Raw genomic sequence first — 9,662 nt, 5'->3', positions numbered from 1 at the left:
TAATAGTGTTATGAATAATTTTTGTGAAAGCTTTTTACAGACAAGTTGTGGTCTCGTTTCTGGAGGTTGAGCTGTATCATGCAGAATAACATGGAAAGTGGTCACATGGAGTGGTCGCAGGATATGCATCGGGTGATACAAAATATCTTTTGTCAACAAAAAAAAGGAAATGAGGTCAGCCCTGATTCTCCGTTGATCACAAATTCTTTGAAAAGCTGCTTCCTATTTGAAACTGATGCTATTTGTTTCAGTTCCTGCATTTGCAACTTGATTTCACTCTCCGATCTCAGGTTACATACTCCATGTCGAACATGTTGCGCATAACTATATGACGGTTCAAGGCAAGTTCAACAGGATTGAAATGCAGTCGGGCCAAAAGATTCTTTAAACCTGCTAAGGAGTGGGCAGCTAAAGAATGTCCTGTAACGGTCATCACAGCACCAAAAAACCTTTCACGGCCTCTGTCTGTATCAAAGATGATTCCTTCGTTGGCTCTTAACACTTGAATGAAATCTTCAAAAAAATTTTACTGGACATTATGCTTCTTCAGGTCAGCTGTGTGACCGACCCGCATCAAAAAGATGCTAGACAGTTTAGAACGCTGAGAAGGTGGCAGGTTTAGTATTGTTCAATAAAATACACTGAGCTTGCCCAATTTGCCTCTTTTGGTACCCATCGGCTTAGCAAGTTCTATGTCATCATAATACAGGTTGAAAAGAACAACATTTTCTTGTGTATGTTAAAAATGGGATGCGAATGAACCCTTGTTCTATCCCAGAAGTCACGAAGTACAGAGTCAGTCTGCATTCTGCAGGGCTCACTTACATAGTCAACAATGTTTGGGTACCTTAGCACATTTTGAATGAGGTTTACTAACTTTACAACATAAGTCTTTACATTCCCTGTGAGCTTTACCAGAGTTGGCGGCATATAGATACCCAAATTTCGATAGTGTAGCTTTCTCAGGCGGTCACTTTTCATTTGCTCAATATCAATGCTTCAGCTGCAACAAACATCTTTTTTACCTCTTCACCAACAACATCAACAACAATCTTATGACACCTGTGTTGTCCTTCTAGTCGGCTACAATGACCAGTTAATCTAGAAACCACACTGACAGTCTCTCTACTATCTTCTAATGGGGGAGAGGTGTGTCCCACCAGGCGTTCCACATTGTTGTCGCTATGTGGGCTGGTCGGGGAGGCAACAACTGTAATAGGTTTCAATATTGTGTTATACATGCTTATACTGTGTTATAACACCAGACATAGTCTTGCTCTCGCTGCACAAGAACACTGGCTCGCAGTCGTGGTGAAAAGCTTTCGTATGTTGAGCAGATGAGGTGTATGCACTACAAAAAAAGTCACAGTGGTAGCACACATGTTGCCCTACCAGGCCTGGTTCGGTTCCTTCTCACACTACTGCTGATGCTGACGTGCTGCTGCTTACCTCGTACACTGTTGCAGCTGCAGTAGACACGGCAGTCTATGTATCTATTGCAGCCGTGTCATCTGTTATGGTAACTTAAGGTGGTATCGGGCTCACTTCTGCAACAGAGATGTCGTTTGCCCCTTGAGGGCTCTCGTCATCAGGGCCAATAATTTCGTAGCCATTGTCTCCTGCATCGAAGGATCAATAAGAACAGCCTGAATTAATAAACATAGCTCTCAAAAATACGGACATCAAAACCTAATCACAACCTTTGCACATCAGTGACCAGGCTTAATGAATAATACTTGCAGCAGGAGTTACACAATGGTGTGTGTTCATTACAGTAAAACCTCATCAGAAGAGATACTCAAAGGGCACGGGAAACATGCATCTTGAAACCAAAAATTTTAAAAACAATGAGGAGCTAAACTAGATCACTTTATTATGCATCATCACTAAAGTATGTTTAGATATATCTCAAGGAATAATTGCTCAGGGTGGCTTAAACGGCCCCTAAACCACCTCTCGATATTTCTTAAACATTTCAAGTAAACACACGCATTGAAATCAGAACGCCGTCACGATCAACAATGCCAAACGCGGGGGCAGTGCTATGCACAGCGGGAGCGCCACAAAATGAAGAAAACCACCCCGTGCGCCTCTCCGGACTTTTCCTGCACCTCCCCCCTCCCCCACTTCGTCCTGACGTCACCAGGCTGTCTCTGGTAATGTCACCGGTTTCTGGTGCTGTGGATTAGTCGAACGACAGTGTACGACTGCCGGCAAGGTCTGCAAGCAAAACACGCGCTCCCTCTTCCTCGTCGCATTGCTCACCGTGCCATTGTGGGCAGCCAGTGGGGACAAAGAACAGAAACACCGACAGAAGGGTCTCCCGATGAGGCTCTTCAACACAGCCAGTCACCATACGATTCCACTATATTGGCGAGGTCATTAGCAGGACCCCTAGCAGGACGACAGGCCGGCACAGCAGCAACAGAGCGCATTCATTGGCGATGGCCTGTCACATTACATTTGGAGGTGTACTGGGCGAGGAAAAGACGATACCGTGCAGACGGCGCGTACCAGATGATAAAGTGAAATGAGCGGGGACTATTTTTCGATCATCACACTCTGCTATTACTGCACCGGTGTGAAAAAATTCTCGTGGCTACGTGTTCGTTGCCGTATCGTGTACAACTGCGACACCGCAACTAAATTTCGACCTCTGGGTGGTTTAGGGGCCCTTTAAAGAATATGTTCACAGCACTCTTCTTTTGGTGACTGCAGATTGTATTAGCTTCCTTCCCAATTTCTGGAGTTTACACACTCCACTTTGCAAGCCTCCTTCTTGCTCGCAATACCTTTAAGGTACTCTTTGATGCTCGTCCGCTTCAACTGCCGACACTTTCTGCGCTGCACTGTCCTCGTTGTCCTCCTTTTATATTTCATGTTTAAGGCGACATGTGCAATTGACTTGTGTGAGGATTGCATGATCTTTAAGTCCTTCTGAGCACACGAGGTGCACGAAGTGAATGTGTCTGGGTTGTGTCGCTTCGAAATAGTGAAGAATACTTGAAAAGTCACCCTTAATAACAAAGGTATCTCTTGCATGCAATGCTGTTAACCGTGGCAAACAATGCAAAACCATCCAAACCATTTTCAAATGTCTCTTACAACCAAGTGTCTCTTGTAACGAGATTCTACTAAATATTTTTCATCTACGGATCATCTGCATGCACATGTATAGTCACAAAGACATGTTGCATGGAATGGGGAACCAGGAAACAGCTCATACTCTTACTTTTTGTCCCTTACATAAGCAGCTGATAACAATATGACAAAAAAGCGAGCGAAGAGGCTAGCATAGAAGATGATCCTTTAGCTCTAAATATTTTTGGGGCCACATCACTTCCTTTATGACATAAGGAAACAACTTGATTGCAGTAATGGCTGCAGTGATCTGGGTTGATTGAAACAAACAATACTTAAGGTTGCCCTGTATGTAATTTTATCACTGCGCTTTTTAGATGTCCTGCTGGTGATCCTGGCTGCACGATGATTTTCATGCTTTTTGGCACGATTGCTTTCTGTTCGTCTCCACTTTTTTTTCTGACTTTCTCCCCTTTCCCCTCCCTTCTTGTGTAAAGGAGCACACCTGATGTATCAAATCTGTTAACATGTGTGCTTCTCTGTGGTCTGCGTTGTATTTTTGCGCTGCACAAATCAATTCAAAATGCAAGATGTAATGTCCCTGCCTTTACTTTATTTGTATGAATATATATATATATATATATATATATATATATATACATATATATATATATATTGTCTCTCTCATGTTTGGAATATATGTACATTCAGGAGTGCCTGCATGCTCTTCTATCCTGCTCCAGTGACGAAAAGGAGAGCCTTTTTATGTAGCATAGTAGAGGAACAATCAAAGGTTTCTACGGTACCCATTACATCATTCATCATGTGGATCTGTCACAATACAGAATAGCAGTGGTCCATAATATTAGCCCATCATAACATAACTGTACATTAGCACGTACCGAGATGCTGTGAAACAGCTGTTACAAAGCCGCTGGTGCTGGCAATTTCAGCAGCAGTGCAGTGGTACAGCTGAGTGCCACCTGCATAGAGATGAATGCATATGCATGTTAATAACTCAGTAGTTGCTGACACTTTCGTAAGCTGTACACTGCACAATAAAGTAATCTAGACAACTTTGTTGGAACAAATGCACATAATTAAACACCATTTAAACACTAACATGATTAACTGCCACTTACCTCTCACACACTAAGGGATAATACTACTGAAACATCAGTGGAGAGCTCGCAGATTACCACAGTCCATAAAGGACAAGCTTTCTTTGAGGAAAACAGCGTTAACAGCTATTAGTTTTCTTGATCATTTGATGTGCTAGCTTTGCTTTAAATGTCATGCAGTACTAGAAAATATGAAGTGCAGCATTTCTAGCAGCAGAAGTCGTCGTCAGCCTCATGGTACAACTGATTTTTGCACTGTTTGTGTCAGTGAGCCAACACATACAAAGAAAACCAAGTTCACACATATGCAGTGCCATGTGCACTTCTCCTTCTGAAAACACAGTCACCAGTTTGAATGCTGCTGACCGGAAAGGTTATTGACACGTATACATCTTTATCTTTCACCGGTGGCCGCTTTCTACCGGCTAACAAATGTTAAACGTTATCGCTCGGCGCAGGACGCGCCTGTATAGGAAGTTTCTAGAACGTTATAGATGCTTCTTTCCGTTGCCTGTTTTCACCGACGCTTATGTTATCTGATTGTATGACCAACGCGAATTGTCTAGAACTTTCTGGAAGAACCGCGCGCATCAGGGATTAATCTGGAACCTTCGATGACTCAGGTATATAAGCCGACGCGTTTCGCCGCTGATCAGATTCCGACGATCGCCGACTGTGTTCGCCGCTATCGTTGTGCTTCAAGTGTAACTTGCTTTTGTGGGCACAGGTTCGCCCAATAAAGAATCAGTTTCGTCATTCCCAGTTTTACGACTGTTTGCTTCATCGTCACTACTACGTGACATCTGGTGAAGACGGCCTGGAAAGGATCTGATATCCGGACAGCTGGAGGCCACCTAATAACGCCGGCTGGAATCTGCACAGCCCGAGTCACGGTAAACAACCGCACTTACCCGGCGAGCTTCGTAATCCTGCAGCACTGCTCCAGGGATGTCATCCTAGGCATGGACTTTCTAAACCAATACGGTGCAGTCATCGACTTAAGATCCAGGTCGATAACGCTTTCAACGCACAACGCGCTACCACCGGATACAAGCATAAGTTACCATGCCTTGAATGTGCTTGAAGAACAAGTCACCATTCCGCCTCGCTCCAGCGTAATGATTTCCGTCGGTACCGAAGTGCCTGCAGACATGGAGGGCATCATCGAGGGCGATCATCACCTACTGCTCGACCGTGAAATTTGCGTCGCTAGAGGCATAGCTGAGCTACGTGCAGGGAAAGCAAGGGTGATGCTCACGAACTTCAGCCCTGAATACAAGCACATTAACAAAGGCACCACGGTCGCCTACATCGACGAAATAGTACAAGCCAGCAGTGCTTTCGCCTTCACGGATTCCAGTGCACCTGCAACGACGACTATAATACCTGAGCCAACTTTCGACGTCAATCAGAACCTTCCCAGGCATAAGAAAGAACAACTAAAAGCTCTGCTCCTGCAATACAAGGACTGCTTCTCGTCGTCGTCAAAAGTTCCACAAACCCCTGTCGCCAAGCACCGCGTCATCACCGACAGAGGTACGGCATTCACGGCTGAACTAACTCAAGCCATCCTGCGATACAGCCAGACAAGCCATCGCCGCACCACCGCCTACCACCCGCAGACGAATGGCCTCACCGAGCGCCTAAATAAGACCATCGCCGACATGCTGGCAATGTACGTCGACGTCGAACACAAGACGTGGGATGCCATCCTTCCGTACGTGACCTTCGCATACAACACGGCCATGCAAGAAACGACGCACATGGCGCCGTTCAACCTGGTCTACGGAAGGAACCCGGCAACGACGCTTGACGCCATGCTACCGGACGTCACCGACGAAGAAAATCTCGACGTTGCCACCTATTTGCAGCGTGCCGAAGAAGGTCGACAGCTCGCCCGCTTGCGCATCAAGAACCAGCAGAGGACCGACAGCCGACACTACAATCTTCGACGACGCAACTTCGAGTACCAGCCCGGCGACCGTGTTTGGGTCTGGACTCCGATACGCCGACGAGGACTTAGCGAGAAACTGTTGCGTCGCTATTTCGGACCATATAAGATAATCCGACGTATTGGCGCACTGGACTATGAGGTCGTGCCAGACGGCATTTCGCAATCACAGCGGCGCCGGGCACGACCTGAAGTCATCCATGTGGTGCGTCTTAAACCTTTCTACGCCCGCTGACGACATTAGGTACTTTGTTACTTTGTTATTGTTTTTTTTGTTGTTTATAACGCATTGTTTTGTTTTCGCTTTCGTGCTTGTAGCATCGGGACGATGTTTTTTAAGGGGAGGGTATTGACACGTATACATCTTTATCTTTCACCGGTGGCCGCTTTCTACCGGCTAACAAATGTTAAACGTTATCGCTCGGCGCAGGACGCGCCTGTATAGGAAGTTTCTAGAACGTTATAGATGCTTCTTTCCGTTGCCTGTTTTCACCGACGCTTATGTTATCTGATTGTATGACCAACGCGAATTGTCTAGAACTTTCTGGAAGAACCGCGCGCATCAGGGATTAATCTGGAACCTTCGATGACTCAGGTATATAAGCCGACGCGTTTCGCCGCTGATCAGATTCCGACGATCGCCGACTGTGTTCGCCGCTATCGTTGTGCTTCAAGTGTAACTTGCTTTTGTGGGCACAGGTTCGCCCAATAAAGAATCAGTTTCGTCATTCCCAGTTTTACGACTGTTTGCTTCATCGTCACTACTACGTGACATTATATAGAGTGCGACACTGCATGGAACTACCACTTATGACTGTATATGTATGATCTGCTTATTGGAGAGGTAGTCATATGCCATTTATAGTCTCTTTTAGAAGCATTACTAAAGGCAGAATTAAAATTATTCATATGTCACGAATTTCACACACCCACGGTTTGGTTAAATAACTTGTGAGAAAAAGACATGTTTACCTGGAATAGCAACCCTTTTTCCTGCTGCAAAACGTTCCTTCATATTAATGACATAACTTTACAGCGTCATAATATATCGTGTTTCTCGCAACTACTTACCGGAAGTGGCGAGTTAAGAGTGTTGATACATGACTCATTGGGCAACACTACTGCCTAATACAAACTCTTCACGAACACGAGCACACGTCCCTCGCAGTTAATGGCAACCATATATACCTCTGTGAAACATGATCGCAACTTTGTGGTCAAAATACACGTTAGTACGACATCACCACCTCATAAAAAAAACTCAGTACAAGCCCGCAGCCGACAGCATAATGTGAAATTGCAACTGATGTCCACTTACTGGTGGCCTGTGGTTGAGTTACTTATGACTGGGTGCTGAGAAACCCATGTCCTGGGTTGACCCTACAAAACATACAGGGTTATGTGAAATGTTGAAAATGTACATAGGCCGGCATTTCATAATTAAGTCGCAAAATTTATTCATTAAATCCATTCATACGTCACGAATGTCACACATCCACAGTTTCGTTAAATAACTTGTGACAAAAAGACTTGTTTACCAGGAATAGCAGCCTTTCTTTGCCGCTGCAAAACTTTCCTTCAAATTAATGAAATAATTTTACAGCGGCATAATATATTGTGTGTTTCTCACAACTACTTGCCGGCACTGGCGAGTTACAGCGTTGATACGTGACTCATTGGGCGACAATTCTGCCTAATATAAATGCTTCACGAACACGAGTGAGACATGGGGCCGTATTCTGAAACGTTCCACTTCTGCGATACTTCTTTTGCGCTTTCACGTGCGCGCTGATTGGCTGGTTGAGCAAAATTGAATGACGTTGGGCTCAACCAGCCAATCAGCTCATCCAATTTTGCTAAAACAGCCAATCATCGAGCGCCTGAAAGCGAAAAAGAAATTTCGCCAAGTGGAACGTTTCAGAATACGGCCCCAGATCGCACCTTTGTGGTCAAAATGCACGTTAGTGCGACATCACCACCTCATTAAAAAAATAATAACTCAGTACAAGCCAGCAGCCGACTGCATAATGTGAAATTCCAACAGATGTCCACTTACTGGCGGCCTGTGTATGAGTCACTTCTGGCAGTTGACTGGGTGCTGAGAAATACACGTCCTGGGTTGTCCCTACAAAACATACAGGGTTATGTCAAATGTTGAAAATGTAACACGCCGGCATTTCATAATTAGGTCGTAAAACAAACGAGCAAACTAAGGACAAATGTGATGTCAACAAAGTACGCATCATATGATAGGCTGTCAACTGGTAATGCATTCCGGGAAAAACCTAATGCAAAGGAAAGACTACCCACAACGTTGACACACAAGTTAACTCGCTCTAGGTTTTTTCGTGTCAAATATAGTCAAATAATTATGTGTCTCGTGGTTGGGGCCTAATTAGTGTAAATTACGCACTATATTATTTATGTATAAACCGCATGCACACGATCTTGCGGACGACTGCGACAAGCGACGCGATGGAGATGGCTGTCGCGTTCGCTCGTCGTCTACAGTACGTACCGCATGCGAGCGACTACTTTTTAGCGACGTCTCCCCGGTGCTACCCGTATGAGGGCAGCAAATACGCGCCGAAACTGGCGTGATGCGTGCTTCATTAATTTGTGTTTTACTGTAAATAGGAGCATAAATATTTCTAAAAGTCTTGCACTTGGTTCTTATCCTTGCACGTATCAAAAAGTCATTTGCTCGTTCCGTCCGACAATTCGTAGCACTCGACTGATGTTCTGTACATCCTGTTTCGGCTTCGCGCTATTGGCTAGTCGCTCATAGCACTTTCGGGCGACGAGCGACGAATTATATATTTCCAGAACCAAGCGATCTGTTCGCGCGACGGCCCGTTTCATCGTTCGAAGCTGTCGATCGTCGCCGTCGCGCACGAATTAAATCGCTCTCATGCGGTTTGGGCTTTACCCTGCAAAACATTTCTTCAAGGCGCACCTGTGCGCGCTTCGAATGAGTAGCGCTCTAAAATTTACGTACATGGCATTTAATATAGTGCTAAACACGGATTCCCTTTGCCCTGTGTCGTGTACAGTGCGCTACATTTACCTACCCTCTTTTTTTGCATTAGCCATACTGTGTAGTACTGCGCGCGTCAGTACCTATACGCGCGTCAGTAAACCTCACGACACATAAATAGAAAACAAAAACAAAAAAAAAACAGAAGTGCCACTCACCAATTCGAGCATGTTGTACTGGGCTGTGCCCACAGTATGAGCACCAAGCGGCCTGGAATGGTGCAGCAGGTACGTTGTTCGCAGAACGGCAAAATTCGTCACACTCACATTGCGGGGCATTGCAATGGCCTCGCAACACACCTTTCGTGTCCACTGGTGAAAACATATCGCCCTGCTGCGCACGCGAAGGGCGCCGCCAACATCATCATCATCATCATAAAAACTTTATTATATAGACTGGGGAGTTTGGAGCACGCAGGCTCCAGGGCCCCCGCACGACCCCACGGCACTCAAGCGTTTATGTTAGTCCGGTC

General features: G+C 45.3%; 1 long non-coding RNA gene across 1 annotated transcript; it reads right to left on the bottom strand.

The window, feature by feature from the left end:
- Positions 1–1,437: 1,437 nt before the first annotated feature.
- LOC119437600 (uncharacterized) lies at positions 1,438–9,450 on the bottom strand. The gene is made up of 4 exons (XR_007465212.1): positions 9,349–9,450; positions 8,210–8,278; positions 3,984–4,064; positions 1,438–1,619 (listed from the first exon to the last, which is right to left on the bottom strand). It is a non-coding gene; the product is annotated as an uncharacterized LOC119437600 (long non-coding RNA).
- Between the last annotated feature and the right edge of the window lie 212 nt (positions 9,451–9,662).

This window comes from Dermacentor silvarum, chromosome 1, assembly GCF_013339745.2.
Source record: "Dermacentor silvarum isolate Dsil-2018 chromosome 1, BIME_Dsil_1.4, whole genome shotgun sequence".
Classification (NCBI taxonomy): Eukaryota; Metazoa; Arthropoda; class Arachnida; order Ixodida; family Ixodidae; genus Dermacentor; species Dermacentor silvarum.
Note: the sequence above shows the minus strand (reverse complement) of the source record. Positions and strands in the feature narration are given on the sequence as shown.